The following is a 26,163-nucleotide window of genomic DNA, read 5'->3' as shown; positions in this document are numbered from 1 at the left end:
CCTTTGGAAACAGTGAAACTGCAAATATTACAACCACTGTGCTGCAAAGACAATGTGAAATTCTTAAGAGAAATGAGTGAGTATTTGCAGAGGAAGAAGCAACATTGTTGACAACATAGAACCAAAAGCATTTAAAGCACAGGACTACCCTGATCACATCTAAAGTCAACATATATAGGGTTTCCTAGCAGCAATATTTGAGACATCACAAAATTTCTTCTTCTTAGACAATACTTGAAGATAAAAGTGATGTTGTGCATGGTTTCCACATCATTTATCCTCTAAAAGTAAGAAAAGAGAAGGCCCCAGAATGATTTGCCACTATTACTGTGCTGTCATTATTAATATTATTACCCTTGCAAACTATATGTTCTAATAATGGGCTCCATTGTGTGAGATGTACATCAACACTAATTAAATAGATGACCTTTGTCCAGTACAGGTTACAGTCTAAGAACAAGACAAGAAACAACAGATGGGAAGAGACAGACAGATGGGAAAGTACCAAAAAAACACAACACTGGTCAGCATGATGGGCTGATTGTCTCAGATCTTCAGCTGTTTAATCTTTCGTCAGGATTTATATGAGCAGCACAGAAATGGAGAGTTTTAAGGAGGGTCTTGGAGGAGAATAATGCAATAGCTTTGCAGATGTTAGCGGTAACTGCTCTGTAAAGCGGGAAGCAGCATCTGAGAGCATGTAAATATGACCAATAGAGAAAGTCATCATGGTTTGGTTGGGGCCAAGACTTAACATTTCAGCAGCAAATAATAGGGGCTGGATAGGTGAGGACAGGCAATCAAAAGCCTTGAGTGCAAGAACTAGCAACCCATATTTGATGTAAAATTAAGAGATTTAATGTAGGGATTGAGAAACAAGGTTAAAGCAATAAACTACAAAAAATATCTTTTCAAGAGAACAAAACAGATGCTCTGGAAGGAGATAAAGTTGAACTTTCCACAGCCAGGTGCTTTAAAGTCTGGAGTTTTAGGTACAGAGATGGAAAATGGAAACCATTTCCTAGAAATATAGTTTCATTTCTTATGTTTCTCAGTAAGCCCATCTAAGATTCATCCACATTGCTTTCAATATACACAAATGTGCCCTTGTCATCCAAAGAACCAGAGCCCTGCTTCTTCAGTATATCTGAATTTCATGTGGCTGTAGTTGAAAATACCAGTTGCTAGAAGATATTTCTGTGCCCTTGGTTAGGCAGCATTGTAGGCCTATGGAGCAGCCAGGTCCTGGTTGGCTTTTTCAAGCTTTCTCCAATACTTTGTTTTCTATCCCATCCTAATGAACTCCTCCCATCTTTCTGCAACTGTAATCAAGGGATAAAAGACACGGGACCTGTTCTGAGCTCCTTTAGACCAGTAGGATTGGTCCTACAGATATTACATATGCTTCTGATTCCAATTCACTTTAACTCCATGCAACATAATGCATAATTTGTAAGCAGAGACATCCTGCCTGAAATATTTATTTATTCCTTAAATCCATCCTCAGAATTATTTTCTGTATAGTGACAGCTACTTGTGTCCAATTCTGGCCTTTACAGGTGAAATGAGCACTAGGAAGGGTGAGAAGAATTGATCCTGCACTTATTTCAGAAGTTTCAGATATCTTATCAGGAAACAAAATCAATATACATGACTGAGACATGACATTTAATCGCTTAACACAAATAGTCTATAGTGAATAAATTACATCTAACTCAGACTGAAATGTGTTAATTAAACTCATTCCTTCTCGAAATATTAACTATATTTGCAAAGTTTCTAAATAATAAAAATGTTAAATTATAAAACATGGACTGACTTTCTACAGTCCTGCAAATTGAATCCAGAATGAATACAGAATGCTATCTAAAGAAGGTAACAGTAATCTTTAACAAAAATCTCATTTCTTATATTATTACTGGAACTTGGCTTTTTATGAAATACACCAAATCATGAGATTCACAAGACATGTCTTACTGAAATAGATACTATTAGTCTATATCTAATTTAGCCCTCCAAAAGGCAAAGCAAATGAAAACTACAAAAAGTAAAGAGAATTCAGGAGAGACCCATTTATTTATACATTTCACCTTAACCCTACATTCCAGTAAATTATCAGAAGAAAATTTCAATTAGGAGCAGAGTGGCATTTTGAGCTTTGAATAGCAACAAAAAAAATGGGAGCAGAGAGGAAAAATAAATTTAAAAAATTGGCTTGGGAGAGTGAACAGACAGTACCATTGAAAATTTTTGCATTAAATCTCATTTGCCAAACAAACCTTAGCAATTTTCTTTTTATCATAGTAACCTACTTTATAGTAGGAAAATAACCACCTCACTCTGATTATCACTAATAGTTCTACCTCAATTTTACCAAAGGCATAATTGATAATTGTTTTTACTAGTTTCATTAAGTCTAAACTAATTTACTTTGTCTTATTTTCTTTTCCCATCTTGCACTGGCTCAGTGGAGGATTGACCAGCAGATAGAATAATTACCTGGCAATATTGTTACAAAAAAGTCACTGAGTTAGAATAGCATTATTCAATGCATATTACTAAGTAATAATTTATAATGAATAAAATTTCATTTTGTATTAATTGCTTTTTCACTCTGAGAAGGTTATGTTTTCGTTATACAAGAAACTAAAATGCACAAAATGTGAAAATTAACAAAAAGATAAGTTTCAATATGAAAACATATCTTTCTTCTAGTAATCATAAGGCTCAGGAATATTTACTATTTCAGAATACAAGAATCATTTGTTGCCTTACACATGAACACAAGAGCCTACATTAACAGTTACCTTCCTGCATTTGGAGCTTTCTAACAGCAACTCAAGCCAAAGCCTGCTTCTGATAATAGCTGGAGATGCTGCTTCTTTTCTGTCACCATCCAGAGCTGACAAAAAAGACAAGACTATAAGGGTAAGGACTGCCGAGGGCCAAGGCTGTAAAGCTGGTACCTTAGATTTCTAGATGCAATCTGTTCAGTGAAAGGCTACATATGAGCTTTCTCCTCATGCTTAATATTCCCTCAAAAGGACCCAAGATCAAAATATTCCTCTGTGGTTACAGTCACTGGCCTCAGGCTTCTTACAGTGAAATATTTTGCTTCCCACATATTTATTTCCCTTGTTACTCTTTTACATTACTAAATGCTAGCTTCAGTTAGCCAGGCTTTACCAATGATGGCATCTCTTTTCAATTCAGCTGTACGTACCTTAAGCCTTCATATACAAGAAGACATTTAGCTTGAGCAAATTGTTTTTGTTTCTTAAAATGTTATCTTCTTCTGCTTTTTCAGTGTCAAAGTGAAGGTGAGGGTGCTTAGGCCTTGGTGCCTGAGTTTCTCCAGCTGTAAAATGTGGGTGACAATACTGTCAGCGTGTGACAAACTTCTGTAAAATGCTTTAAGATCTACTGCTGAAAAGACTGCACAACAACTGCGTATTAATATCAGACCAGAAGAAACCCCATCGGGATGGAGTTACAAAATAAAGTACAGCTAGGGCAAGTGGAAGTAGAATCAGGATCATAAACTAGGTAACTGGTTTATGGTATTAATGTGCTGATACGGAGTCTTATATTCTTCACAGAAAATACTATAACTAACACACTATTATGATTTAGCTTTTGTGTTATCCTTAGCATGCATGAGCAGCACGGCCTTTGAGCTGCCTGTATTCCAGATAAGGTCAGAGATGGGAGATGAACATTGCCAAGGAATTTTAATGAAAGAAGGAAAACTTCGTGATTTCCCTTAGAGGAGACTAAGTCTGTACTTAAAACAAAGCAAAATTAAAAAGGAAACAGTTCTGGAATAGGAGGTGTATATACTTATGTTCTGTCTTTTTTCTACAAGGATTTCTTGCTCAGCTCATTAATTCCTTCCTCCCCACTGCTCTCAGTCTGATTATGAGCAGGGTGGACATTCTAGGGAAAATATACTGGAGCAATAAAAATGCTCATAAAAACATATATAACTCATAATGGGTCAAATCAAAGGTCCACCCAGCTTTGTCTCCAGTAGGGTCTCTGATAGTGTCCAATAGGAGAGGTTTAGAGGAAGAGTAAAAAAACCAGCATGTCTATAGAGAATTCCCTTTCCTGATAGAACCTTTCTGTTTCTCAGGGGCTTTCCAAACTGGACACGGTGCCTGGAAACCTGTATTTAATTGTTCTTGTTGGATGTATTCTTCATTATTTTACTAGCACATAGCAAGAAGCACAATTTGATTATTGATTATTTGATTATTGTACTTCTGTAGAGAAAGACTTTAAAACCAGGAAAAAGGTGGTGAGAATTCTTTCTCATGGAACACTTTAAGAGATAAATGCCACTGACTGTTCTTTATATGAAAAACAAAATGAAATAAAAGACAGCTCTTCACCATGAACTTTATAGCTTCCTTGACATTATTTTTAACCTTCTGTCATTTTTATTTTTTGTTTCTTATTTCTTCTCATCAGCAGATGTTCATAATCAGAAAACAGAAAAAGCAGATACTTGTAACACTCTGATCATAGTGGATGTATTGCATTTTTTTAACTACAGTTGATCTAGAAGAGATTGGCTTTGTCTCTTGTTCAAGGTGTTTTGTAACTTTCTTCAAGATCTAAACTTTGTCATTTCAACAAGTAGGATGCTTGTTATTTTTTACATAATAATGTAAAATTCACTTTAATTAAATTTGAAAATTATTAATTTAACTTCCAAAGCTTTTGGAAATAATCTATTTTCCTATTAAATTTAAAAAATAATAATTTTTTAATTTAAAAAATTCATTTAAATCTATGTGACTCAAATAGTCATGCTTTCCATGAAAGCCACATTTTTCATTAAAAGTTTCAGCAATTTTTTTCTGAATATGTTTAATACCGTTAAGATATCCTCCACACCATTCCTCTCTCTATGCCTATGATGCAACTGAACCAAGTTCCACAGAATATTATTTTATGATATTTGTCTGAAGCTATTTAGTGTCTTTATTTGAAAGAATAAAAGAAAGGCAGAATAAAGAAGAATATGAATAATTTTGCATGTATGAATGTGAGAATGGTAATGTAATTAGAATGAGAATATCTATGGATATTGCAGATATAGTACCAAAAATATAGGTATAGAAATATGTTTCTACCAATGGCAAGACGTTATTTAATATACCCATATAACATACAAAATGCCACTTTTTCCCTCAGCAGGTGGAGGCAGGCAATTATTTTACAATCATCATGTCCTTTGCTTCCTGCTGCTATTGTTGTACTCAATAATGAGAAATTCTGGCACATTCATATGGATACATTTTTGATAGCATGGATCAGATTCTGAACGGAGTTACACTGACGCGAATCTAGTTTCACTTTAGCAATGCTGATGAAGGTGCCTGGTTCCTTATGGGGCTTACAGTAGAACACGAGATAGGCTGAGTGAGCACATCTCATTTATTCTCATGCATTAAACTGAATACGTTCAAGAGAACCATATTCTTCTATTCAGCTGTGCTACAGCTGGACTTGCATGTTCTCAGCTCCTCTTCTTTCCCAAATCCTCTGAAAATTCTCTTTTTCCAAAAATTCCTGAATGCTTCCATGGTCATCTTCAACAGCACTATGAGGATTATGTTCTATCGTGGAACCATTCTGTTAATACAGCAGTTAATTCTTAATAATTTGTCTATTTAGGTAAGTTTTTAAAACATGGCTGCCAGGAAAGGATTCGTCATTTTTAGATGACTAATTATTTTCTGCCTTGTGGAACAACCTCAGGAGTCAGTCTAGGCATACACACCTGGAAAGCTAAAAGCCTGGAAAGTGGGAAATGCTGCTATAGACTGAGTGAAGCAATAGCTGAATCAGGTTTCTTAGGATAACAGTTTTGGACTTAGTTGTCTAAGTTCCACCTTATGTAACTAAATCTCCTTTTTCAGATGCGGTTTTCAATTTTTCCCTAACTGGAACACGGCTTTGAGATATTTTCAAAACATTCATTTGATTGAATACTACTCTTCTGTCATGTAAGCAATAAAAAATTTCAAGTTTTTTTTCCTTTCATGCTTCTTTGGTAAAGACTTAGTGGGGCATATTGAGTATTTTAGTTTAATCAAAATACAAGGAAAACCTCATGCCTGAGAAGTGAATGAGTGGAAGAATTTTGGAAATGGTAGTATAAGCACTTGCTGATCAGAGACAAAGCTAACAAAATCAACATGGGATGGTGTACACCGGAAAATCCTGCTCTAATTGGGACAAACATACTTTAAAAAATCTACCTTCACCCAAACTGTAGTGCATTGTGCCTGCATACTACTGTAGGTTTCTGAATTTACTTGGTGCCTGTCCAGCCATGATTCGAAATGGCCATTTTGGGAAAACATGCACCCGCCTCTCACAAAGAGGTCCACTGCAGCAGCGGCTATCAGGGCAGCAAGCAACGAGTACCGTGAGTCCGCAGTCACTAGCACAGTCAGACGTCCTGTTGAGTACGTTTGACGTACCGAAGGCTATAATGCCCTAGGTGAGCTGTCAGCATGCAGACGCACAGCTCCCTGTGACTTTTCACCCAGCCAAGTGGTGCACTGATTTTGATTTCCTAGCATTTGCCAGAGCCTGGACGTTAGGGCAAAGCAAATACAGGTAAGAGCCCTCTCAGGGAAAAGCTGGGAATTAACACTCTTTAGTAACCTGGCAAGGAGGATTGGTGCTGACCCTCAGGACATGCTGTAAACCTACTTCTTCCCACCGGTTTTTGCTCAGGGACACAAGCTAGACAACTATTTCAGATAAGTATTATTTTTACTTTAGCTTTTTTTCAGAGAAATAAAATTCTCTTGCTTGCATCAGAAGACACCTTGAGAATGGGCTCATTTATATAGAAGCAAATATTGCCTGATATGCACGATTTCAGACATAAGAAACAGTGATAGTCACTGAATGGCAGTCCACAGCATTAAACTAACACCCTCTGTGAGCAGCATGTCTTTTCAGGATTAACAATTTATGAAGTTAATGCAAATCTAAGTATGCAGCTGTCCTTTTCTATTTTTAATAACCAAAAAGAAAATGTCACCAAGTAAAGGGGAAAAAAGCTGCTTCTCATTTGGGGCTATACACAAAATGGTGGCAGCATTAGTCTCTGTGCTGTAAAATGGTACTAACCAGTTTGATTGTGGAGTTTAAAAACAGAAGACAGACCTAAAATTTTAAACTGTATTCGTTTTCCTTTTATACTATTATTAAAGTGTTCTTTGTATTAACTTATTTTAACTGTGATCATAAAATGAATACAACTTCGTGAGTTGTGACTTGGTATAAAAAAGCATTACACAAAGCTACTCTAAATACTCCAAAATTTCATAGTTTTCTTACTGTTTTACATAAGATTTAGTATAAAAAATAATGCCTTATTTTCTTTACGCATTTAAGCAAGAATCCTTCAGTACTTTGCAAAATTATATACATAAAAGAATAACTCTCATTGTTGAAATGAAGCAATCCTTGAGTGGGTGTTGTGTAAAATATATCTATATCTATAGATATAGATATAGATATATATGTATTCTTTCTGCTTTCCATGGGATTCTGAGACCTTGGTGTTGGGTGTGTTATAAATACTTTGATAGGAATAGAATTTGCAGCTGCACAAAAAGATGAATTCTGAGCAACAAATATTTTGCTAAGACATCAGTACAACTTCTCAGTCATTTGAGAAGTACTGTGGAACTTTTGCAGCAATGATGAGCAAAAGCTGGACAAGAAGAGGACTGATACAGGAACACAAAGGTGGCTACAAGACTTGACTAAATGGGAGATGTAGATGGGCTGAAAATTGAGTTGTTGAGCTGTAGCAAAGTGGTAAGTGGTTTCCTTTAAGAACCACTCTTGAGACCAGTCTTGTTTAATTTTTGTAGTAATAACTCTGCACAGAAACATACTGTTGGAATGTATTGTTCACACAAAGTTGTAAGGTATTACCACTAAGAGGGAACATCAGGATATCATACTGCAGGAATGAAGTGGTGTTGAAGACCAAAATGGTAGAAACAGGATGAATTGTAACAGTACAAAATGCATCTTGGAGGTTATTAACAAGAATTTCTTCCTTAAGTATATGATCTGGAAACAAAAGGACAGGAAAGAATTGCTTATGCTAATTGATAGGAGTGCCTTTGAACAATCAAAGTAACATAGTCATTAAAGAAAAAGGTGTATGTGATTCAAGAACATGACAAGTGAGGTATATCCAGAAGATACAGGAAATACTTTTCTGCTCTACAAGGTAAAAGTAAGACCTCACCTAAAATACTATGTTTAATTAGGGCTTCCCATGCTCATGAAAGACAGTTTCAAACTAAAGGACCTGCAGGGAGGATTTCTAGCACTATTTTTTTTTCTTTGAAAGTTCAAAAGAGGAAAAAGCAATGCAAACAGAAAGGACAGTGCTGGTACAAAAAGAAATAGATATAACCAATTATGAATAAAATTTAGGATGAAAATCTGAAGAAGATTTTTAACAAGCAAAGCAACAAGGTTTTGCAATTAGATAAATTTATGAGCAGGATTAAATGGGATTGCCTGTGATATACAGGAACAAATTCAGTAAAGCAGGAATTGTCTTCCAGCTCCACCTATGCTGAGACCCTCAAATAAACTATAGCTTTGGGGTTGATATGCCTACATATTTTCCTTATAGCTACTTCTCAAAGGGTTCTAGAGGGGAAAAAAAAACCTAAAAAACAGACAAAACAAACAAATAAAAAGGTTTTATTTGAATTGCTTGAGCTATGGGCTCCCAGGTTTTTGCTGAGACTTTCACGCCTTGCAGCTCCAGAGACTTTTTCTATCCTGAGTATAACCAGTGATCGCACCAGGCAGAAAGCAATCCTTCCTTCCTTTTCTCAGCCTATGTAAAAGAATATAGCGCATCAGCTTAAGGACAAACAGATGCAACATACATTCTTTCATGCCTTTCTGTCAGGAGTGAAGCTAGTCAACTACACACAAAATAATGTTTATAAAGCTGCATTCTATTTGAGAAATAAAAAGAAAAAAACTCTACCCACTCGGTATTTCTGAGAATTTGTTCTGTGGTTCCAAGAAGCATAGGTGTTGCACACGGGGTGCTGGGAACACTGCGTTCTCAGCCAACCTTTAGGAACAACACCGTGTGCCATCCCAGGACAAGGAAGGACTACAAATTATTTTGAAATCAGATGAGAATAGCAATCCAAACCCAGAGTAGAGAAACTAATTCACGGTTCAGACCTCATTCTAATAGCAGACAAGATGAGACTGCCTTAGAAGAGCTGCTGGATTCAACAGACTTTTATTATCTATTTAATACTATATATGCTGCTCTTGATCATTTGGAAACAGGTGCCTGCCTTAACAACAACTCTATTTGGATGCAATAATAGCAAGTCCAGCTTTCAGTAGAACTCTGTCATCATAATTGGTGAATAGGTATTCTACATGCTATTGATTTCATACCACTTTATCACTTCCATGGCTGTCAGTCTCCGAATTCTCAATGTTATTTTTTTTCCTTCCACATTCTCTTTAATTTCTTTAGCACAGGGCAGGTAGTGGAGCATGATGTTTATGCTGCTATTTCTACTGCGGTTACTTCTACATCTAATGCATCGGTGATACAAGCTGTTATGCCATCATGAAGATAACAATACATTATGAAGCATTGTACTTTCCCTGTTATATGAGAACTATTCAGCAATGGTATTTTTATTGTACAGCTAATTTCCCACGATCACTACAGTCTGCATAGTGCTGGTTAGAAGTCTAGTATAGAATCAAATAATTGTATTCCAGGGTCATTAGTGCTACGGGTGATAAAGTAAATTCATAAATACATGTGAAAACCTTTCTTGTAATTCAGTGAAGTAACTCTTTGGGGATTATGATATTAACTTGTACATTTCCTTACAGTATCTGTATTAGATATCAGTTACTCTGTTTAGAAAAAAATAGTATACTGTGTCCCTTTGTGGGGCAGAACTATAAGATACTTTGCTCCTTTGAGGGCCTCAGCAGCAGCTAAGTAGAAGACAATATTCACTGTCTCCTGGAACCTACACATCTATTCATAGGAAAGGAACCTTGAAGGGTTTCTTCCATTATCATCCTGAAAACCCTAAATCCACCTAACACTGCTATGATGCCAGGGTGGAAATTTTGAATTCCCAGTCCCTCTGGAAGCCACAGCATTGCTGTGCATGTCCGTTTCTCTCTCTTTCCTAGTAGGGCAGACGCTAGCATACATCAACACAAGTGGTTATCAACAGGTGTAGAATTTAAGGGCTGTAAAAAATTAACAATGACAGACATCCTCTGGTGAATCTTGCTGAAGGAGGACCAGAAAGCCTTACGGTTAAACTTTATCTGTCTGTTCTCTCTGCAACTCTGGAAGAAGCCCCTTGAAACAGCAGAAGAAAAGAACGTGCCTGCACCTCAGCTGCAGCCCAATAGTCAAGTATATGAAAAAAGAAATTTCAGTGTTGGTTTGAAGAAATAGTCAGTAATAAATATTATTCTTGTTTGGTTCCATCATTGTACATCAATGAATGAAAAAGCTGAGATAACATGCATCTTTAATGTAACCATCAGTACTTTGGCTGTTAATTTATATCCCATAGTTTTGATGTGATGTTTTGCTCAATAATCCTTTAGTCCATGGATAATACTCTTGGTGAGCAAGTGTACTCATATGTAGCAAATACTTCACACCCATAAAAGAATATCTTTGATATACTGACTTCATATTCTCTATAACTTCACCAACAATTACTGAAAATTAAGAGAAATGTAGACAGGTATAGGTCCTCATTAGTTAGCATCACAGGGTTTGCAAAATAATCTGTATAAATGCAAGATATTGTATATTATGGAAAGAGATTACAAAGATTACCTATTATAACTTGTATCAGGATTCTACATATTGGATAGTGTGTAAGTATAATAGTCCCTTTTACTGACATCAGTGCTGTTATAACTGTTTATTGTAGGAATACATTTGAACTTATGCTCATTTTTCAAATTTTTACATAGCCCAACCCCACTTTTACTACTCTACACAAAGCTTTCAGTCTATAATCTAAATTAATGCAATATAGGGCAATCCTCTGATTGTAGCATAAGGCTAAATTGTGCAAAGTGCACCTCTACAGCTAAATACATACCAGTAAACAAAACAAAATACAGCCACTGGCCAGTGATTGTCCAGAGTGTTTAATTGCTAACAAACAGTCTTCTTCGCACAGTTATACCTGATGCCAACAAGCCCTTTTCCAGACAATGTTCAGGCACAGTTTTGGAGAGAGCATGGGCCCCGATCTGTTCCCAATAGGCCATGCATCTGGCCACCGTGTTTTGGGTGAAGAGACTTTAGGTGTGTATGTGGGAGCAGGGACATTTGGTCTTAAGCACAATTGGCTTAGTGCTCACTTTTGCTTATCTTTCTTGTGTTCCTCTGCTTAGAAGCCTAAGAAATACTCTATGAGGGACCAAAAAACATACAATCTAAATAACATTGCAAAAGCACATCTGTGCATATCTTCTTTGACACAGCTTTTCTCTACTGACTAGCAGTAAGAGGCATTAAGTAACCATACAGCAGCTCTGTGATGCCTCACAATCATTGCCTTGGGTCGATCTTCCCATGTCAACCCCAGACTCCTTTAAAGCTGCATCATACCACACAACCACTCTTCCAAAGTTTAAAGATACCTAACGATACAAGAAATTCATCATGAGACATGGATGGAACAGTCTCTACTGCAGCGTTATCTCAGAATGAAACAATTGTGCATTAAAGTGTATGCAGTTCAAATCATTAGAAGTTTCTTCCTGCAAAGTGGTTTTGAATCAAGAGAGCAGTTCCAGGTTAAAAGCAGATTTAGCATACAGGAGCTTAATCTATCAAACTGTGGGATGTATTTTGAAAAAAGAGAGGCTGGAAATGGAGAAAAGAGAAGGAAATACAAGATGACTATGTCTTTCAGTCATATTAGCATACATCTTCATGGCCTGTATACTTACCTTCTGACATGTAAAGCTTCTATTTTCCAAAGAGAAACCTCAGCACCTCGATTAAAAACAATCTGTCGAAAAACAGAGGAAGAACCAGCTCCTAATCCTATAAGGTAAAGTGATAAAAAGCCAGCTAACAGCATAATGAGATAAGGAATACAGTCTAATTGGTGATAAAATGTCAATATTCGAATAGATGTATACCAGCAGTCCATTAGATTTAATTAGGCTCTCTCGGCAAGCAATAAATCACGTAAAAGACAAATTGCAAAGGAAATCAGCTGACTGCTGTGAAACATTCACAGGTTAGTTTACCAAAGCTAATCTTTGGGTAAATTAAGGAACAGCACAGCCATGTTAAACAGAAGACTTGATAAAAAGACCAATGTCTAATATTAGTACAGGATTAAGGGATTACGAATGAAAATCTAAAAGCAATCTAAACCTGCTTTTAAATCAGGTTTAAATCAGGTTTTAATTATGATCTCATTTATTGATATCATAAAAAAAATTAAGAAACATTTAAATGGAGGGAAGCAGTAGACTAGAAAACCTGGATGTTTATGCACAGGTCTGCTCTAGAAATGTACATTAGTGTGCAGCCAGTAGACACAGAAGCTTCCCTGTGTTCATGGGGGCTCCATGTAGCTGTCTCTGTACACACTATCACTGGATTCAAATCTATAGTTAACAAGGGATGCATGGAAAATGAAGTTTGCTAATATGTGTATCACAAGTTGGAACTGCCCTCACTTCCAGAATCGGGGCAGAGGAGATGGAAGTGTAACATACGCAGGCTGAACACATAAAAGCAAGTAGACAAAAGGGATATGACTATGAGAACATAAAAGTAATATTTGCATGGATTACTGCAACACAGAACAACGAAAAGCCAATACAATTTGAAACATCTATCAGAATTAAAATTATACTTTAGATTGAGTGCAATGATAGGATTTTATTTTTCCATAGCTTTTCTCAGTTCTTCATCAAAAGATGTCTGAAAAGGAACATATGACATATTAAAGAGCTTTAAAAAGTGAAAAAAAAAGGGCACTAGAAGGCAAAAGAAGGATTTTTTTTGACATTTGGTGGAGGCCATGGCATCAAAACAATAAGAGGACACAAGAAAACATGCTTTCTGATCAAATCTGAAAATAACAACAGTTGAACACATTTTTTTTTCAAAATAATCACCATACTCACCATTTCTACTTTATTTTAAATGGATCTGACACAGTTGGAATAGGAAAGAACTGACATACAGTGCCATTTCCCACAGGCTAGACCTGCTCTAGTCATGTGCAAAGCACAGTAAATAGTTTTCATTTATTCAAAAGTGGTCATATGATGGTGTGCATCAAGTACTGAGATAGATATTCTGTTTGCATGTTACGGCTAAGATGGGACTGCTGAGAGGGGCAAGTTGAAAACAAATTTCTTTCTGGTTTTTTTTTGGCTTCAAGGAAAAAATCTGTTTGCTTTCAAATTTCTGTTTCTAATCTGCCTTCTGGGAAATCACAGGGAGGAGGAAAAGGAGAGGAAGTTAGAAGCAAAGTTCTACAACTGTTTGTTGGATTTAACTCTTACTTTGCATTTCTGTTCTTTAAACCATATATTAATATTCTGTGAAATCATCTCAGTGGTAAAAATGCTCAATGGAACAGTGATTTGCAGCAAAAAATGGAAAGGAGCAGTGGAAAATAAGCTTTCAATTTGTAAATCTGAGAACTCTCAATTTCTGTCTCCCTCTGTGAGACTACTTTAATGTAATATCAAAAATATTTAAAACCAAAAATTAAAAACTCATCTCCATTAGCTTTCTTTTACAGCTGTAAAAAATAAGCTGAATATTTGCCTTTTTAAATATTTGTGCTTGATATCTGCATAAAACTGATTAAGGAAGAGAAACTTTGTACTCTGGTTTTAAAATAAGTAACTGATCTTCATCTGTTTCCTGCAAATAAAAGTCTCTCTCCATTGGACACCAGTGTCATTTCTTCTGCGAAACTGGCCTCTCAAGAGAAGCCATATTTACCAAGGAAGAAGTGGTCCTGGAGAGTTCAGTATAGAGCCGGATTGGGTAGCCAAGTTACTGACAGCTAACACATTACACTGGAAATTATCTGTGGCATATTTTCAGTGCTACACCTGAGCACCAAGGTAGTGCTAACATCATCAAGCAAATCACTTCTGGCATTAGACTGGCTTCATCAGCACTAGTCTGAAGATAGGGTCCACTTCACTGGCCTGTGAGAGCTAAAAAATGTCCAAGCTCCAATATATCTTAAGCATTTCATTCTTCTTCATTTTGTTTTTATTAATTCAAAGATGTTCTTTGTATTTTCAATTTATAAAATTAGAAGCGTGTCCATACGGCCTCTGCACAACTGTGTTGTGAACCAGTGAGTCCACACAGAGTAAATGTTTCCTCAATGACTATTTTGGTATAGTATTGTTGCTGGAAGACCAGAGCTTGTCGCCTATTACTTTCTGTTAAATAAGGACTGCAAAAGTTCTATTTTTCCATAAGTTTTGTTAAAAGTCTGTGTCTTCCTTGTGGGGTAAAGATGGGATGGTAGGAAGGTTTAATCTCCCTGTAAGTTTGTTTGTTTGATTTTTTTACGGTTACCTTTAAGAATGTAGTGGAGATGTTAGAGCATAGCCTTCAGTCAGTATTAAGTCTTATTCAAAAGCTTATTCAAATGTTTGAGCAAAAAAACTCCAGGAAAATTCTTTAGGTAGGATCTGTAACCCACACATGTAGGTGCCTCCTTAGACTCACTGAGAATACATATAAAGATAGACCATTTTTAGTATTAGCTTGAGGATTTAATTAGTTTGATTATCTAATTTCAATTCAATAGAGAGTAATTTGGTGATTTGACCTTGCTGTGACAGAGTGCTTTATATTTGTTCAGTTTAAAATTATGTACAGTAGCTTAGATTTGATGGTGTGTTTTAATGAGTGTAAGTGTTCTATTAAATCTTATTAAGAAATACTGTCACATTTTGTGAAACAAATAATCTGGCCCATAACTTTTAAGGGATAAGAGGACATTAAACTCTCACTTAAATCAGTCTTTGTTTCTCACAAAAACCTTGCACTGAACTCTTCTCAAGGAAGTTACAGAACAAGAATTAAAAGTATAATTTAATGCTTGCAAACCATTCTGTAAATTAATTAAATAAATTAATCATTACAAACTACTTGCCCAGTGGGAAATGACTATTTAAGGGAGAATTTGGCATTTAAGCTCTGTTTCAAGCTGTTTATGTAGGAGAAAAAATGAAAACAAACAGCACCATTAAATCTGATCAATACATGACAGAGTAACCCAGCTGAGAAAGCACTTTGGTGATAGTTACTGAAAATTGCTCATACATTTCTGTTGATGCATATATTGAGTCTTTTAACAAACACACAAACTACTCTGAAAAAAGACTTATTGGACGTTTTCTGAAACTGAGGCTGTATTCATACTCAATGAACAGCACTTACAGCCCACATTGCCTGCAGAGGTACCTGAAGCATTTGCTGGCAATGGGCAAAGAGCTATTTAAGTTAAGAAAACTGAAGGGTTGAATCTGAGAAAACGGGTGTGCCTGCATGATCCAGAGTTGTAACCTTACAGTTGTGCAACCTTACAGGTTAGCTTCATAATCCTGCAAGACTTCAGTAAATTCACAGACTTGCTGAGGTTGAAAGGGACCTCTGAAATCTTCTGGTCCAAACCCCTGCTCAAAGAAGGGTCACTTAAGGCTGGTTTCTCAAGGCTGGGCCCAATTAGGTTTTGAGGACAGACACTCCACAACCACTCTGGGTAACTTCTTCCAGTGTTTGGCCATCCTCACAGTTAACAGGATTTTTCTTAGGTATGAATGGAATTTTCTGTGTTTCAGTTTGTGTCTATTGCCTCTTGTCCTGTCACTGGGCACCACAGAGAAGAGTCTGGCTCCATCTTCTTTACACCCTCACATCAGTAATATTTAAACACCTTGATAAGATCCCTCGCTGAGCCTTCTCTTCTCCAGGCTAAACAGTCCCATCTCTCTCAGCCTCTCCTGACATGTCAGATGCTCCAGTCCCTTAATCATCTTTGTGGCCCATCACTGGACTCACTCCGGTATGTCCATGTCTCTCTTGTATTGGGGAGCCCAGAATCGGACACAGCACTCCCACTGTGGCCTCACCAGCGCTGAGTGGAGGGGAAGGATCACATCCCTGACTGCTGCATTATAATGCTTTAACTGAGTTCCTGTCCTGTTTATCATTTTTATTTGCACTTACACATTTAACACTCAGAGTGCATTAACAAACCTCTGTGGCTGTTGAGCTCTTTATGGGGTACACTTACTAAGCAAAGGGTGCACACTATCAATTGCACTTCTGGTGAAAAGCTTTAGTTTCTTTATATCTCAATATATGGATGACAGGCACCAAAATATATGCTAAATTTTACTGGCCCTGCTGCTTATTCTCCCAAGGATAGTCAAAACTCTGAGTTCACTATTGTCTGCACTGCTTGATGATATTGGTGAGTTGACTGCAGGCATGTGGAGGGCAGGATGGTAACACAGTTCAGAAATATCTCAAAGACTTGAGCTGGGTAATTTCCCATCAGCAATTTTAAGTGCAGGAATCCCCAGTGCTCCAGGCAGTCACCACTTCTGCCTGTCATGTATATAAAGTGAATAGTAGCAAGGTGGTAAGCAACAAAATACTAGGATTTTGTTGATAAAATTCTCTACATCTCTTTTTCAAGGACATGGGTGAATGAAGTGTTTGGAGCTTTTCAGACAGTAGTTTAAACACAAACAAAATATAGCAGAAGTTAAAGATATCGGCCCTCCTGAGGGTAGCATCCATGAACATATTGTTCAGTACCCTAGGCACTTATGCATGCAGCATGAAAGAAGTTTGAAGTTTGGGGATATTCTTGAATCTATCTGTTCTTGATATTAGAGGTGACAACGGATGGCTCATGGGAGATTGTGAAACCTATGTTTAACACAGAAGTATGGAAGATGCAACCATTAATAGGTTTTATTATTAATTCCTGCTCTTTTATTGGTTTTATGCAGTTTCCTTTGATTTATTCCATTTCAAATTAAATAGCTGAAAAACATATGACACTATGTTTATTCCTGTTACCAGAATTCTGTGTCACACTGTGACAGGCAATTTCAGATTCCCTGAACTAAGCAGTAAAGGCACACGGGCATTATTTCTCTTATTCAGAATGGGAATCGCCTAAAAACATCATAGAAACTACTTCCCATAATTAATGCATATATTTTAATTATACCTCCTCTATAGAGTTTTGCACAGGATCCTAATTGACAGAACCATATGGGAAACCAAAAGGGATTCAAAGAAGAGTCAGTCACCCAGGCACAACCTGGAATATGCAAGCCCCGTTAATGCTCCACATTACACCCTGAATCAGAACATGATTTACTGAAGTTCTTAAAAAAAAAAAAAAAAAAAAATTAAAAGGCAGAGCTTTTATTCTGTGAGAGTATGGTGCACATTCCCCCTTGTCTAGCTTGTTCTTTTGAATAGGGTAGTGAGGATTGTTGCCTCACCTTTTCTCCATTGCTTTTGCATGGGGTACATCAACACTAGCACCAGGCCCAGTGTTCACTGCACTTAGAGACCGCCTTCCCCAGAAGCTCTAACCTGCCCTCTCCATAGCCTGCTCACCTTCTGTGCAAAAGCTGTCTTGGGAGAAAGTGTGTAAGCATATGTGTAAAAGCCAATGCAGTCAGGCCAGGCTCACAGGCTTGTATTGGGAAGGTAGATAGATAAACCGGATTTCAGCCAGCATTGGGGCCACCCTTAGCAGACACCACACACACAGATACAGTCATCGTATTTCCAGTGCACAGACTGCATGCAAAGAGATCTAGGCTTTAATGTAAGAGTTGGGATGGGGGAGAGGGGAAGAGCTTTCTTGACAGCTTTCTCATGGAGATTCATGCCTGAGATAACCACTGAAGCAGCACGCTCCTTAGCATTTGTCAGGCTGTTGGCAATTCATCAAAATCTACAAACCACATATGTTAGCTAGTCTCTATTACTGGTATAGAACATGGCGAAGGGCAGGAGATAAAGGAGTGTCCCTAATAGGTTATTAAATTATCTTGAAAAATTTTACAACTTAATATATTGTCACAATTACTGTGTTTGTTTTAAAGCCTTCTATTCCCCTGTTGGTACACTCCGCATCACCTATTCATTCCTTAATCTTTCTTTCAGATAAAGAATTAAAATGCTTTGATATTTCTAAAAACTAATAGTTATAATTTAGGAAAACTTTTGTCAAATTGTCATTTCTGTCAAAACATTAACCACTTGTAGAAGCTGTACCTAGTAAATAAAAAATTAAGAAACAGTGCTTACATGTGGACAGCCTTACACCTAGCATTATTTCATTCAAAACATTATATATGTCTCTAATCCTGTATTTGTCCATCAGACATTTGGGTCTCAGAAGAAAGTTCAAAATATCCCTCTTTTAGGTATCCACAAAATTTCCTTTTTTTGCTGTCTACATGACCTCTGTCTATTGTATCACTGCTTATATGAAATCACTTCTGTACTGCTAGAAGTGCTTTCTTACTAATAGAGGAAGATGAGCAATGTACCTCTATATATGCTTACAGAGGAGCATAAACATAAATATATATGTTTATCTTCCTAAACATCTATTTAGAAAATGGAAAATAAGTGATGCTGAATTCAGTGCCGCTTGGAAGTATTTTGAATGTTATACATGACGGTTCATTTATTTTATTCATTGACAGTTCATCCAGGTAACATGAATGAGTGTGTTCCAATAAAAAAAAAAATTCAACATCCATAAATATTCAGAAGGAAACTGCTTTTCCTTTGGGGTAAATAATTCATTCATTTGTTCTGCCTACCAGCAGAACTTTTATCCAGATACATTCCATGATGAAAAATTGATCTGTACTATGCATGGTGTAAAGTTTGTTACTCGTGACAGAAAATTACGGTTTTGTAGATACGAAGCAACCATTTCCCAATAACGACCCTTCAAGAAATAACCTGAAGAATTCTGAAGTTTTGTACTTTCTGAAGTTCTGAAGGTTTTAAAGCTTAAAGAATTTTTCAATTAAAAATTGCAGGGTACAGGAAGCCTGAGGGAGTTATTAAGGCCAGATGATATGAAGTAGGCTGCAGACGATAACTTCAAAGTTGTATGTGCAATATACACAGTAATATTTTGAAATCTTTGAGGTTTACTTTTTACACTTTAAATTATTGAAACATTTTGAGTCACACACCCATATGCAACTAAGAAAGGTTGATAGCTATACCCTTTGGTGATAAATTATTTCAGTTTGGGGATATTGTCATTCACTTCATTCATCAAATTAAGGCTTTACAAAAGGCTGGATTTCTCATATCTTTTAAATAAATGAGAAAACAATAACAATAATCATGTAATCAAGTACACATCCATTAATAAACAGAAATAAAATTTATAGGTATAAGTAGATTTTCATAGATGTCATGGGCTGAATTCTGCAGAGAAAATTACAAATAAAAAGAGCAACAAGGAAAATAGAATTAGAAATATTTAGAAAGCCCCTTCTTGAAGGAAGACTAATTACAGGACATCGTTTACAGAACTTAGCCTGGTGACTACAGACTGAAGGAGTAACAAGACTAGGGTACTAAACTGCTTTACTTTTAAGGACCCAATCCAAATTTTATCAACAGCTAGTGCAGAATAAACATCAGAAAACAAACACTGTTTTGGTGTATGGGTCTTTATTTCCTCCTTACTAATTTTCCATAGACAGGCTGACTTGCTCATTGTTAACTCAATTTTGTGGAAAAGTTTGAGCTGTGGATAAATTCTTATGACTGTTCAAATTCAAACAGCTACATGCTTTGCTGTTTTAACCAAATTATATATACTACGTTCTCCCTAAACATCCTAACTTTCAAAAAGATTTTATTTTATTTCAATGACTTGGGTATTTTTTAAATTAAAAATCTCCTTAAGGCTCTTATAATTGTATGAACTTAATTTATTTGTACCTATGCACATTTAAAATGAAAGTCAAGTATGCAGCACAATGTAAGGAAGGCAAAAGAAGGGTCAGGAAGGCAAAAGGCTGACTAATAAGAATGTCAGTTCAGAAGCTTTCTTCATTAGTAAAAATGCTAATGCATAGCATTGTGTGTGAAGATAAATCAACAAGTAATTTCACTTCAATTCATGGTCCTTTAAGCTGATCCTATGTAAAAACTTGACATATATGTACATGTACCTAACCTCTCAAAGATCAGGTATATAGCAAAAGTTACAAAATAACTTAAACTCTAGTAAAAATGCTTCAGTAATATACAAAGTATATTTATAGCTATTTACAGAAAATTAATTATAATTGTTTATTGAGCCAGATTCTGCCATTCACAGTTGTGATGGGCAGGGCCATGCTTCACAGGTAGTCCTTAGTATTTTCTTTTTTAATTATTTCAAGCAATATTTAATACTGCCCATGACTAAATCTCCTCTTAGAGATCCATAAACTGTCTGAAAATGAAAACTTATAGAAAGAATCCTGGTTTACATATATTATTAAATTTTACATTCAATGCTGTCAAAAAAACTATTATTTAGTATCCTCCTCTAGCATTTGACAGTTACTATATTTATATTTCAGATGTTGAAAATAGAAAAAAACAAAAAAAGAGAGAAATAATATTGCAGTTACAGGCAAAAATGTTAATCATGTATACACCATCTTACCACAGAAGAGTGAGAGGCACCAGCATAAGCTGAGGACATATTTTTGAAAGAACCATTTCCCTTGTTTATAGAAGTGAGTAATTACAATTCCTGTTCAAGTGATCTCACTTATACACATCATCCACTTCATGCCCTCCACTATTTTGTGCCAGTAATCAGCAGCAACAATCATATTTTCCTCTGCTTCAGATTAGATGCACAAGGTCATCGGCATTGCCCTTGTGAAACTCTGATGAATCAGAAATTTTAGATTCTTTATTGATTCTAGACCCAGTTAATTTGACTAGGAAATGAGCTCTTTCTTCCTTCTTTTCCATGCTGGCAGTCAAGTGAGGGAAGATTCACTTGCACTCACTCCCCCTAAAGCAACAAGCAAGGGAGGGAGCCCAAACTGTGTCCCACAGACTTCCTCGAGGCAGTTCAAGCACCACCAGCACGTTAGCTGCAGCAGTGCTCAGAAAAAGGATACATTTCCTAAGTAAAGCTCTTTACTGGCACTTTTGCTTTTTCTGTGCCCAACCTACCTATAACCCGGGCATTACTATTCCACCAGACTCTCTTAAGGTATGTGCTTAAGAACAGTGAACTTGATATAAGACTCATCACCGAGTCTACAAGATTTTATTGTTAGTGTGGATAACACCTACAGCAAATCCCCATTAGGATAGTCTTCACTCAGACTTCCAGGTCACTCTTAAAGCACTCCTTGGGTGTACCTGATTTTTAGCCTATATAATAGTGAGGCTTTCTGAAATACAATCTTTTTCTAGGCTGACCATGTCATCCAAAAAAAGATGAAGATTATTAATGCTTATTCAGAGAGTATCAGTCATGTGCTGGATCAAAGCAGTGATGGATAAGCGAAGCACTGTAGTTTTGTGCTTTTCAGTCACCAAAACACTTACTCCAACTAAGTCATTACTTCTCACTATCCCACCAGTCTCCACGGTTCACTCAGCTGCAACAGATAAGCTAGGATGGTGGGAGACAAAAATGCAAATGGCAGAAAACCAGTGCTGAAATGGATTATTTTGAGTACTGAATCTCTTCCTGAAGAGTGGCTACAAGTGAGACCAAAAGGCACTTTGTCATCTTCAAAATAAGGTGATAAGTGGAAAAACAGTCCCTGACAGTTTGAATTTTCTGCACATAGCTTCAAATTCTAGAGTTCCTGTTATGTAAATCTCGATAAACTCTAATAATGGAACACTTTGTTCAAAGTAGGAAAAAATGAACCACATTTCCTTAGCTAAATTTGTAACTATACATCCATTAGATCAAGAACTAAATAGCTTTCTATCTGGTGTGACCTAACAACAGGAAACGTCACCAAGGCTGAGCTATTAGGCTGACCTGTGCAGTTCTATGTAACATACAGCTGATGCTACACACGGCAAGGGTATGGAGTAGCCACTGCTACCGATCAATACGGAAGTCATAATGGTGACTGCACAGCAGTGTAGGAGCACGTAGTTTTAGCTTCACTTAACTTTAAAATAGCTAGTTATGTTCTGTTAGAAATGTAATCATATTAGCACAGCCCTCAGCCCAGACCACACACCAAAGAATTTATCCTATCCCTTGAAAAATGCCAGGCTAGGCTGCTACCGTACACAAGCTGTGTAGCTCACAACTTCATATAGTATTTTGCAGTCACAGCAAAGAACAGCAAAGATTGCAATGGAAATAAGCTCCATTCCTTATAACTGGAAGCAGGCGGTGGAGGTGTTAAGCTTACTGAAGCAATGAGGATGTATATAAACCTTGCAGTATCATGCCAATATTTTCAGTTTGAGTGGTAGGAAAAAATACTAATTCACCCTGAAATTCCCCCTATTCCCTCTAATGCATAAAAGACAACTATTGACTTAACAGAGCTGATAAATGAATGGATAAATAGTTCAGCTAAGGTCTATAAAATGGCATTTTCAGAAGTAAATTCCAACATTTTTTTCTGGAAAGAAGCTTGTGTTGCAGTTAGAAGCAAGATAGCTATCAGAGAGATTTAACTCTCAGAGAGCAGTGAATTTGGTGGATGGATATGTTAACTTTTATATTCTTTTCCAAACACAGTAATTCAAAACAGATTTATGCTTTAGGGGAAAAAAAAATGATCAAGAATGTTTAAATTGTCATAAGTAAATAAAAACCCCAAAAGAGTAATTCATTTTCATTAATGCTTTAAGCTGCCCTTCTCTTGAGAATAGGCTCAGGGAGAGTATTTATTTGTCCACTCTTCAATCTAGTACTATTGAAATTAGCTCTAAATATTCAAGTAATAAGGAAGCATCCCCAGAGATCAGGCAGCATAAGCAACCATTTTATGAAAGAATTTATGAAAGATTTGATTAGTTTTAGTTTAGATTAACAGATCTTGAAGAACAGATGATAGACTGATTTTTCTTTTCTATATAATATGCTAAATACAGGAATTGCAAAATATAATTTATAGCCCCAAATGATCAACTACTTGGTAGACAGTTCTGAAATAGTGATTCCAGCATTTATTTCTCATCTTCTTTCTCTTGTTCTCCATTGTGCCTCAACCCCAGACATGCAATATTCTCTCAGCAACCATTCACTGACAGACACATTTCTCCCCTACATCAGACACCTCATGAATGTTTACTGCTGTCTTGTACACTTTGAGAAAACAGTCAATATGTATTAAAATTATGGATAAATTACTGGATTCTAGACCATTATTGCAATAATTAAGGAATTATGTGATATTACCAGCAAAAGAACTAAACCTTAATTTATATCTTTCTATAACTCCTTTTATAATTATTCTGCTTCTTTAAAAAACACACAAAAATTAAGTTGCAAACTTCAGCAAAGTCTCTCCTTTTTTTTATTTATGCAGCTAAAAGACCTATGGTTACAGGTACTGTAATAATAAAGCTTAATAATAATAACCCTTATGCATCTGTCACTGGATAATATTTTATTAGCTTTTTGGTCACTCCATTGCAAGGAGGAAGATTAACATAGTAAGATTTTGTTAAAGCTAGTGAGTCTATGGAGTCTGCCTGAAAATAATCTGAACTTCAAGTGGAATGAGAAATATTTCCACATCCTCTGCTGTAGCGTGAGATGCAAAAACATTTTTAAAGGAACAGTATATATTCACAGACAAAAAAATGGCTGGAGATAAGGAGCAAAAAACAAAAACCAAAACCAAACTGGCAAATTGGAACTTGGACAGGACTATATTCATAACTCTAAATTTATGATTCCAATAACTCTAAATTTCCTCTCCTTTATTGCCCATAAAGATGGAAAACATCTATTGCTATCTCAGTATTCAAATGTTGGCTAAATTTGAATGACACAGAGTAAGTAAGCAGGCCTCTGGCAAAGTCAAGCACTATAAAATGCTACATTTACTAATATAATATTAGATACTTATTTCCAATGTACAGTAGAACTTTGCCAATTTCCTCAAGCAAAGCATCACTGCAAAAGATTGGGAACCACTAATCTAAACAGTAGATTTCCTGCTGATACCTGCACATTCATCACCTGTGTTTTGAGCAGATGCAAACTGGAAAATGTACTGTGGCACTAGAGCAACATGTGTCCCAGTTAATGAGGTTTTATTGAGGGGAAGAGCGTTTCTGTTCAACCAGATTCAGCACATGTTACCATGCCAAACACCGTGTGATGTTTGAATCAGAGCTAGTTCAGAACATGGGCAGGTTTCCTCCGCATCAGCCTGAAATCCACCACATTCAGTTTAAGAGGGCAGATTATCTTGGCACTGAGATAGTCTGCAATAAGGATACACAAACTATGTGTTCCTTCATTTCTCTCTCAACAGCCTCAGTCTCATCGGCCATCTCAAAGCACCGCACAGGCACCACAATGTGCCTTTAAATGACTTCTCAAAATCAGCAGCTCTACCTGTACAATTTTCAGTACTCAAATATATACGGTAAAGGTTCTTCTCTCCAAGCAGTTCCACAAGTATTTCTTCAGGGAAGATTAAGAAAAAGTCAGATTGGACAGCAGCAAAGCTAACACAAAAGGAACTCAACAGGCTAACCCTGAAGTCTTAATATGTTTCATTTCATGTTATAAGAAGATTTATGAGTACCCTTGAAGAAACAATGTCAGTTTTTGATAAATTCTATCCTTATCTGCCAAAACCAGAACACAAATCAATTTTAGAATCCTAATTACAAGAGGAGAGATACAAGTCTAGATAGCCAGTGAAAATGAGTAAAGCAATAGGGGCAGATGGCCTGAAACAAGATTTTTCCATGCCGTGCAAAATCTCTTAATCCTTAAAATAAAAAATAAAATAAAATAAAAAAATTGGATAGTTTCTAAGAATATTTGGCCTTAAGGGTGGTATTTTTGAATGCGATAAGTACTTCAGATGTTTTCCTTTATGAAATCCTCAATACAGACTGCATTTTCAAGGATTTCTGTTTTAAATGTGAGAATATTTTACTTAAAACCCTTTCCACAGCATGAGGATTAACAATACTTCATTGCAATAAAAAAAAATAGGAAAAGAAACTGATAGACTTTGTTAGAAATGCACTTCCTTTTTGATAATATTTATACAGCATTTGTTCTCAACCTCTTTCATTCAGTGATGCCATATTAAAACAGCAAAATATTTCAGGACTTCTCCCTTGCCGTGAAAACAAGGCAAGATGCATCCATGAAAATCCAAGATTTTCACTGGGAAAATCCACACATCTGCTGATGTAGGCAAAAGATGAAACTGCCATATGACTTTAAACCATCCATGTTTGACAATCAACAGTCCAAAACCACAAGGTTGAAGAACCTCTGATTTATTAATATGCACATCTGGAGCTGCTTTATTTTGAACAGATTTATGTTTTCTAATGACCCCAAATCAGGCATCAACAGTTCAGTAGGAAGTGGTCTATAGTTACACTAGTACAGTACTCTACCTGGAACAATTTATCCTCTCTTAATTTACTCCACTAATGCTATTTCAAGACATTTTAAAGTGAAATCATGTTCTTATCAGGATCTGAACTTAATGACAGGACAATCCTCATAACTAAACTCCAATTTTCAAGTACTATTACACTAGCCAAATAAAGACAGCAGTAATTTACAACTACTTCCTCAGCTAGGAGCTGCTCTTTAAAGTTCTTACAATCTCTTGAAACAAATGACCTTGTGTACTAATTACTGTTCAGATAGGTAGATGACCATTTCACATGATCAGAGGGTTTAAGTGTCTAAAAACCAGAATCAATCCTATGAGCTCAATTATATGTCTTTGCAGAATTGAATTTAGCAGGCTTAGAAGACTGAATCACCTCCTGCTATCATTGAT

The 26,163-nt window shown here is 36.3% G+C and overlaps 1 protein-coding gene across 2 annotated transcripts in view; it reads right to left on the bottom strand.

The window, feature by feature from the left end:
* KCTD8 (potassium channel tetramerization domain containing 8) overlaps positions 1-26,163 on the bottom strand; it is a 100,944-nt gene that overhangs the window by 13,723 nt on the left and 61,058 nt on the right. The window contains exon 2 of one of the 2 annotated variants that reach the window (XR_003258178.2): positions 12,052-12,113. The exons of the other annotated variant lie outside the window; for it this stretch is intronic. The gene's annotated coding sequence lies outside the window, so the exon portion shown is untranslated. The remainder of the gene's footprint in view (positions 1-12,051; positions 12,114-26,163) is intronic. 2 annotated transcript variants of the gene reach the window in all.

This window comes from Dromaius novaehollandiae, chromosome 4, assembly GCF_036370855.1.
Source record: "Dromaius novaehollandiae isolate bDroNov1 chromosome 4, bDroNov1.hap1, whole genome shotgun sequence".
Lineage (NCBI taxonomy): Eukaryota > Metazoa > Chordata > Aves > Casuariiformes > Dromaiidae > Dromaius > Dromaius novaehollandiae.
Note: the sequence above shows the minus strand (reverse complement) of the source record. Positions and strands in the feature narration are given on the sequence as shown.